The sequence below is a fragment of the Cyrtonyx montezumae genome, unplaced genomic scaffold (genome assembly GCF_038088225.1).
Source record: "Cyrtonyx montezumae isolate F1298 unplaced genomic scaffold, pur_monq_1.0 scaffold_8, whole genome shotgun sequence".
Taxonomy (NCBI): domain Eukaryota; kingdom Metazoa; phylum Chordata; class Aves; order Galliformes; family Odontophoridae; genus Cyrtonyx; species Cyrtonyx montezumae.
Genome location: NW_027072089.1, coordinates 50,633,636 through 50,642,907, shown reverse-complemented (window position 1 = coordinate 50,642,907; position 9,272 = coordinate 50,633,636).

Genomic DNA, 9,272 nt, shown 5'->3' with positions numbered 1-9,272 from the left:
GCAAATTGTATCTCTCAGTGAATTCATTTAAGAAAACTGATCTTTTTCCTCATTCACTGTCCATAGAAATGCTCAAATTTCTTTAGTAAATAGTGTCAAATTTCCATGAGAAGTTAATCTGTTTTCAAGGTATTTCAGAGAAAAATTCTAGAGCTTATATACCAAATAGAAAGAATATCTATGAGACTTAGTGAAGTTCACTAAGAATCTGTTCACTGTCATTGTTTCTTACAGTGCTGATCGTAACGATACTTAAATACAAAACAGTGCTGATAGAATGACTGTCATTTTGCAACTGAATATCCAATCCATTTGATTACTGTTTCTACTGACAGCAATTTTTATCTCAAAGAAAGAGATCCCATAATTTTTTTTCTGCTGATTACCCCACTTGTGCACGCAGCAGAAAACTTCAATTGTTAAGAATTCAGCTTAGCTGATAGAATTGAAGGAAGAGAGGTTACCTGGATAAATGTTGTTTCAGCTCTCCTGGATGATCAAAGGAACTAACTGGCTAGTTTTAACTGTTCTTAGCAGCTAAACAAATAAGGAAAAGGTGTTGTTGGGAAGGTTGAAGTTGAGATCAAAGCAAAGACGGTTAAAATGTCACCGTGTGGGCTCTCGAATATAGTGCATAATGCAGTGTCTGTTCATAAAAGCAAGTTTATTTCCTGTAGATCTTCATATCTGGTTACTCATTTCCAATCTATGTACTTTAATATTGTAATTACAAAAACTATCAATTTAGATTGCAGTAGCAATTTCACTTGAGCTGTACACGGGCAATCAAAATTCAGATTAAAAAATTCTAATTCAAGGATAATTTTTCAGCTAAGCTTCTACTGTTTGAATACAGACACTACTGAAGTTCAGGTGGTTGAGGGTACTCTTGAAGAGAATGTGAATGGTTCACAAAGATAGTCATATCAAAACTGACTTTTGAGTTTAAACTAATATTTGCTTGGAACTATTGTTTGCTCAGTTTGACCTGTTTCTTGCCCCTTCCTAAATAAAAAGTAAGACGTTTGCATTCCAGATTTTGATTTGGGAAATGCTCTTTGCTCATATTGTGTGGTAGCAGGTGCAGAGTTGGTTGGCATGATAGAACAATAGATTGAAACTTTGCACCTCATCTGATATTGTTTTCAAAAAAGAGGTGAGAATATAAGAGGCTATCAACTGTTTACAGGATGGTTCTACCCAGTTCAGGGATGACTGGGGCAGGAGACCCATGGGCCCACGCCCTGAGAAAGGGGAAGGGGAAAAGGGAAAAAGAGAAAAGGGAGATGAGCCTGAAAACAAAACAGCAGCAATGATCTGAGGAGGAAAGTTAATATACTAAATAAGATATCGGAATGCAAAAGAACACAATCTAATGCAATATAATTGGAATTGAAGCTAATAAATCAAATAAAATAAGCAAGAGAGAGTGTCCGATAAACCGAGGGCCTTACACAAAATGCTGAAGGTGAGATGGCAGTGAGCACCCACTGCTGAGTTGATACCAAAGGAAAGAGAGTGTCCTGTGACCGCAGACAGTTTTTACCTTTTCCCTCTGAACGGAAAAATGTAAAAATACAAAGCAATGCAAAGCCCCCTGGGGTATGTAGTTTTTCTTCTCTTCTGAGACAGGTATACCCAGAACTATCGATGATCCATGGAACTGGAGCATTAACTCTTTAACTCTTAATGCACTACATGATGTTATGATGTGGAATACCAGTACCAAAAATCATAAAACCATGACAGCGGCAAAATGTTCAGAAATAAGCTTGCACTCAGTTAACCACAGGTTAGAAGGATGAGTCATTCTGACAATGCTGCCATATAGAAAAAAAGAAAAAAGAAAAAAAAAAGAGAATATAATTGCATTTGGGTTTAAGTGGACAATTCCCTTTTACATTTTTATTTTTAATAGCAAACTGAGTCCAAGATGTGACACAGCTCCACAGAAGTAATATATAACACAGAAGCAGTATTCTAAAAATATTGTGAGGAATTCATGTAAAATGATATCAAGCTTCAAGCACATCCAACAAGCAATATTGTGAAACATCTCCCATGGCTTTACTGTGTGATCTGGAAATTTAAAAGGAAGTATAATTTAATAATCTAATTCAAAGAGCTACCAAGACACAAAGGCATTGGATCAACAAAAATCATTCACACAGAATAAAATATTCTATAGTGGCAACATTTTCTTGATATTGTGTTAATCTCACATGAAAAATAGATGAAGAGATGATGGAAATAGTATGGACTTGCATTAAGGGTGCTTTCATTAGGTAATCAGTGTAAGAAATAAAGCAAGCTAACTCCACAGAATCAGATGAAGAACTCCAATAAGTGGGTCAAATGCAATATTGATGTTAATTCAGATTTCTCTTTACCAAGATGGAAAATGCCTCTACCAAAGCATGGATGTTTAAAAGTAAAATGATTTAAAAGTGAAATATGAAGTTGGAATAACAGAGGCCAAAAATACAGCCCACGCTCCATGTTCTGTCTACTTAGGCTCTCAGAATTTTTTATAGTATGAACACAGAAAGCATTGTTCAGTACTTGTCTGAGTTTTGTTTCTCCCTCTTTGGAGGGAGGAACATGGCATTCTGACATTATGTTAATGAGTATTTAGACCTGTGGGATATGTTTGGACACAATATGCTATGGGTTTGGGCCACTTTCTAGATTGTTTGGTTTAACTGTTTGTAGAGAGGATTATGACATTAGAGTGCGATTTTAATTATCTTCTCAGACTAAATTAAGACTTCAAATTTGTATCTATATGCAAGAAAAAAAAATATCAGCAGGATACACATACAGATTGAGCTCTGCAAAATCCTATGCATTCAGAGTTATAGTCTGGTGTTACTGCACTCTCAAGGACTTAAATTTTCTTTCAAGAGCTCTTCACAACCTACAGGAACCCTCCAGGAATACCCACAACATGAGCAGCTGGGCTAACACAGGCAGCATTGCAAACAGACAGGAGAGCAACAGAAGCTCTGAAGCCAAGGTCCTTAGCTGCACTTGGCACTCCTGGAGTAATGTAGCTCTGAAGAAGGACAGAAAAGCAATTCAGTTTAGAGTGAGCAGCCTGAAAGCAGATTTTAACCTCTATTTTGGCAGAGGCAGAAGGGATACACCAGCAGATTTCTCATTACACCCATCCTGTGATGCTCTACAGTCAATGTTCTGAGTAGCACTGGCATGCCTGGTGAGGGAAGCAAATCATTACAGACAATATTAGCTGTAAAATGGAAGTGCACAAAAAAAAAAAAAAAGGCAGCAGCAGCCAGTATTTCAAACAAAAGCTTCTTTATCCTTTGTATTTCCTCCATTTCCTTTTATTTTTTATTTTCTTCCATAAACACTGTAGCTACCAATAATGTTCTGCCCTCACTCCTGAAATAATTATAAGAATGAAAGCTAGAGTGAAATATACTATGTGAAAGGTTTTCAGAATCTGGGATTTGTTCTTATACATTCTATAGAGAGAGTTATATAAAGATTGAGCCCTTAGCATAAGAACATGGTAGTTGAAGCAACATTGATTAGAACAAAGCAGCATAATTTCTGTTTATTATTTAGCTATGGTATGTATTTATTAGAGGGACACCAAACTCAGGTCATATTGAGAAAATTGGCATGTTTTTGTATGTATTATAATGGAGAGACTGAGGGAGTGACATTTTTATTTTTGATTTTTTTGGAAAGATATTAAGCTCTCTAGTTCAAATACTATATTCAGATACTGTTTATTATAGACTAGAATCAGTTTTAGGTATACTAGTAGGTCTTATGATACTGAAATGTTGACTTCATGCTATAATTAGAGAGATAACTAGATACATTTTTCCATATATATGTGCATACATAGTATGTGTACCTAAAAATATGTAATGCAGTATTGAAAAGTTACAATTCTGATTTTGTCTCATTTTACCTGATATATCAACATCAGGCACAATGTCTATATTAAAACCATTAATCTGGCAAATGCGTTAGATAGTTCTGGAAGACACAAAACAATTGTTCATAAATATTAAATGTCACAGAGAATGCTGACATTCCAAATGCAGACATACTTATTCTATTCATATTTTTTTCTTTCACTTCAGAAATGCAAAGCAGAACAACACTGGATAGGAATAACTTACGTAAGTACACATTTACCTCAATATCCGTATTTCACATTTTGTATTATTTAACAGCAGCCTGGTCCTGCTGTTTTATTGCCCAGTTGGATAGGATGACATATGACCACAAGAACAGATAAAGGCTTTCATTTAGATTTGTGCTCATGTTACGGAGCTAAGAAGCAAACTGGTAATCAGAAACATATTCACTAGAATTACAAGGGACACATTGCTACCAAGACAATGTTTTAAAAAATTAAGTGTTCTCACTAGGTGTTCAGAGCCTCAATATTTCAATTATCATACTCTACTACAGACCTAGAATTATAAAGATTATATATAGCAATCTATTATTTGTATATATCTGCATATCTCTACATCTGCTTTATACATGCTCACAGCAGAAGTTTCTTAACCAATACTTCAGGAAAAAAGAAATATTAGGGGATAGGAGATACCAGATAATGGCTGAAGTAGGAGAGATGTTTAAAACTATTAAGTCACTTCCCTGATCCTAAGGCTACTCAACACACTGCTGGTCCTCACACATAATTGAGATTTTTCTAATTTGAAGCATGTGTAACGTACTCAAAAAGCAAAACTACAGTAAGGAGTCCCTCTGGCACACAGTTACATTTGTGTGCCCAAGGCTACTGGAATCCCTTAGATAAACTTAAGTAATCCATGTGCCATAGAAAAGTAATGAAAAATGACTACACACTGGGGATTGAACTCCTCAGTTCCAAGCATGCCTCTTGTGATCACACCAAACAGTACAGCCCCATAAGGAATATAGTGACAACAGATGGATTGTCTGACCAAATATCACTTTGATTTTCACGGGGAAAAAAAAACAACTAAAAACCCAGATCTGTTTTCCTTCAAAATTGTATAGTCATTGTGACTTCAATCTACTGAGAGTATAAATTTGTAAGTACTTTTTATATTCAAGTGTATATATTTACATGGGCATGTAGATATGTACACATATACAAATGTGAATTAGATTAAGAGGGCAGCATATACATACATTTGATTAAATATAAAACACCTTCTATGGTGATGGAGTTTTTTGGTAGTCCCATTAGAGTCAACATGAGTGGTGAATGGTAAGCACTTCTGAAAATGGAATAATGGTTATTTAGGTGACTAAACATTGTAAAGAGCTGTCACGTTTGAATACTCTGGCCAAAGCACTTAGGAAAAACATCAGCTTTAAGTTGTTGAATATATCAGCTTGTTGGAAGAAAAATAGATAAATAGAAAATTAATTTATAAAAAATAGAAAAATAAAACGTTCTATGATACAATATATTTACAATGGCCTTTTTTCCTACTAAAAAATAAATAAAATAATAACCACACCACCATGAATTCCTTACTTAGGTTTTATTTAGAGCCACCAGTACCATCCTCTATATTTTGTACAAGCATAACTTAGTACAGCAAGTTCAGTTTCTTTCATGTAATACCCATATTTCTGGGAAGATATTTCTGGACCTCATGTCTTGAATTAGAAACAGATGGATTGGCTAAACACTTCTGGTGTGATCAGAAAGTGAGCGTCCATCCAACCATGACCAAGCATACAGACTTCCTTTGATCAAGATATTTTGAAAGATTGTGACAGAACTAGAGCTATACCACTGGAGCAGAATATTTCACCAGTATGACTTATTTTGTAATAGCATTCATATGCTGGATCTTAGTGTGTTCAAAGTGCTATCCTATCCTAGGTGGTCTAATGGTTGGGAATGAGCAGGTATAGTGAGCTGGACACCCTTCTAAGGGAATTCCCACTGTCTGGTAAAGTGCTGTTAGAGATTTGTGGAACTATTCATATTTTGCAACATCCAAGACCTACTGAACTTAGGAAGACAGTATGTCATATGAACTCAACACAATGTAATAGCAAAAAACAATCATACAAAAGACTTCAGAAACAAAAGGTCATACAGTTCGGTTACCTGAACATGAAGATTACAACTTGTAAAATTACTTTTTTAATTAAAAAAAATTCACAAGGTTGTCTGATTTTTTTTAATGATCACTAAGAATATGTCAGGCTTATAAAAATGTACAGTGATTTGCTTGGAGTTAATATATAACTCAAAATTCAGTGGAAGGCATGATATTAGAACTTCCATGAGTAATAGTAAAAAAAAATCAGTAACTTCATCACAGAAATCAGTGTGAGAACAAAAAAAAAATGGAGCCTCACAAATTTTTGCTACTGAATGTTTTTAGAGGCAAGCCAAACTCCTTATCAGAAAAGAACTCAAGAATTTAAAATGCTTGCAGTGTCAACAGCTGTATCATCTTTTCTAGTCTGTGATTTAAAATTCTTCTATGCCTATAGACTTTTACTGAGCAATTTCTATAAGCCTTCCGAAATTGTATATTTATTGTGTGCGGAAAATGAGACCAATGAAATATGAATTGCAAGATGACCTGCAAATCTGAAAGCAGAAGAAATAACCTCTTACATAGCACTGTTAATTGCATGAAAAAATATTTGCCTGTCCTGTTCTCTTCCTTGCAAATTAAAAAAATAGAACAGGCTTTATTATTTCTGTTGTTTGTTTGTTTGTTTGTTTTTCTCTGTCCTTTTTTTGGATTTATATTACTAAACCACATTTTTTCTTAAAAGCTATTCATAATTGATTGATATTGGATTGATAGTTGCAGAATTAAGCACAAACTGAATATTCAGAAAAAAATTAAAAGAATGGATCTTTTGACAGGGAATGCAAGTAAAATGGCTAAGAAGTCACAGTAACCTCAGCCGTTTCCTGCCACTAAGGTGGTATAAGTGCCAAGCTTCAATATTCTGTCATCGATAAGGAAAGGAATGTATATGCTGTAGGAGTCAGATGTGCAAGTTGTTATTTTCCACTATACCTGGAGAGAGGAGTGGTCTCTCATCAGTGTTTGAAACCTGCCCATTTAAATCTTTTGTAAGTCATACCCTGGTCTACCTCCACTTACAAAGATTTTTCAGCAGAATCCAAAAAATTGTGTTGTCTGTTCTCATTCTGACCTTTCCCCATAGCGGGAAATATTTTCCAGCTCCTGAAGAAACTCAGAGCTCTACAAAACTGCCCTGAGAGCAGTTGCAAACCAATATGGTAATTTCCAGAACAGAAAAGAACTTCTGCCAGTTTCACCCAAGTCTACATTAGACTCAAGGCAGTCTTCAAAAGAGCAGAATATGGATTCCAGAAAAACTAAAGGTTATGTTTCTTACTAGAGGGAAAACAAAGAGAATATTATAAAAGGACATGAAGAGGAGGAATTTGTACATACAAATACATATATATATAAATGTGTATATACATACACAGACGTGACTGAAAATTTTTTGAAACTTCCTAAGGAGAATTTGTGTTTGTAACTAACCATATAAGGATTTTGGTTAATAGCTGACTGGACTTCTCAGTTCTGCTAAAGCAGAAATGTGCAGTGTTTCAGGACGTCAGATACACAACTCAGATCATAAAATGAATGTTCAAATATACTTTTTTACAGCAGATATTGTTCAGTCCCAAGATCATTTTATGCAGATTTTTTTTTCATCCTTACATTTAAAATATCCTCTCCTGACTGCACTTTGACTAGCTTAGGGTTCTTGGATTGTATCCCTGTCTGCACCTGTGTCTAAAAGGAGGTACAGGAGAAGTAGGAGAGGCTGTTCTCTCACACACAGTTCAGATTTTTCAAAAGATATCATACATAAGTGGCTGATAGGAATATGCAATAACTAGAAAATCCATTCTGGAAGTTTCTGATTTCTTCCCAACAATATCTATGCATATATTCAGAACCAAATCAGAAAATACTGGACCTTCTCAGGGCTTTCTGTGCTTAATACCTATGGAAGCTCTGTAAATTATAATTACTAGGATAAAGTGTATTGGAAATCCTCAGATAAACTTTTCCCTCTGTTACTGTTTACATAAAGGATATTTTTTTTAATTCTCTCCTTTATACCAAAGATATTCAACACTACAGCATAAAATATCTGCATAACAACATTGGAATGTCTACCACTAAGCCAAGCTTTGGCAATTGGGAAATGTTCAAGTCAGCAGGGTAATTAAAACAGAATAGAAGAAAACCAGAGCAGCTTAATCTGCATTTCCTTAATATCCCTGCACATCAAATACAATTCAAGAAGTACAATTAGAAGCCAGTGTGTAATACTTTATCTTAAGATACAAATCAAAGGGGTATTTGTACAAGTATGAAGTTCAGTGGATTTGCAATCATTTGCAAAACTGGTGAATCAACATTCCAGCACTTCCCATTACAGACTATGCACAACCTAATATCTTCCAGACTTTCTACTCAATAACGATCAGTGGTGTCAAACAAGTACATAAAATTGACAATAATTACAGGTCATAATGATCTGCCCCTTTTCCAATGCTTTTGAAAATCTCAGGAAGCACTTCATAGCTCCATAGAGCAAGTACTGTGCACAATATTACTAATTCACAAGTGATCTTAAAATACAGAACAGCAAAGTCTTGCTGTTAACCTGTTCTAAAATTCATTTAATCTGTCTCTGAGTTCTCCTTAGTGCCATATGAAAATGGTGCTGATCAAGGAAGCAAAATCCAGTCCATGGACAGTTGTCATAGCAAACACACTAATTGTCCAACATTACAATTCCCCTAAAGGCTTCTGCAGGAATTTGCCCTTTATATTTTCCTGATGTGCTCTTTGTGAAACCTTATTCTTGAGTAATCAGGAAGACAAGAATAGAACATGTTTTCTTATGTCTCTTACTTGAAAAAAAAAAAAAATCATTTTGGGCCATAGTTTCAATTCCTGATACTTTCAGAGAGAGTTCAGATCTAAAGCTTTAAGTACGTTTTGCTAGTAAACTTAGACATACAGTGAGTCTGTGGCAAAGTAGCTTGCTTTTTCATTTAAGCAGCAGGTTATCAAGGACTATAAATAAATTCAATTCTTATATGTATTTAAATCAATATTTCAAGAAGAACTGTATTTTAAATGAATAAGGACCCTTCTTAAAGCTTTTACCTCTTTTTAACGTGAAATAGGCAAAATGCCCTCCAGTTATGTAGAGGTTTGAACATATCCCAGGTTTGCTGAACTCATGGTTTT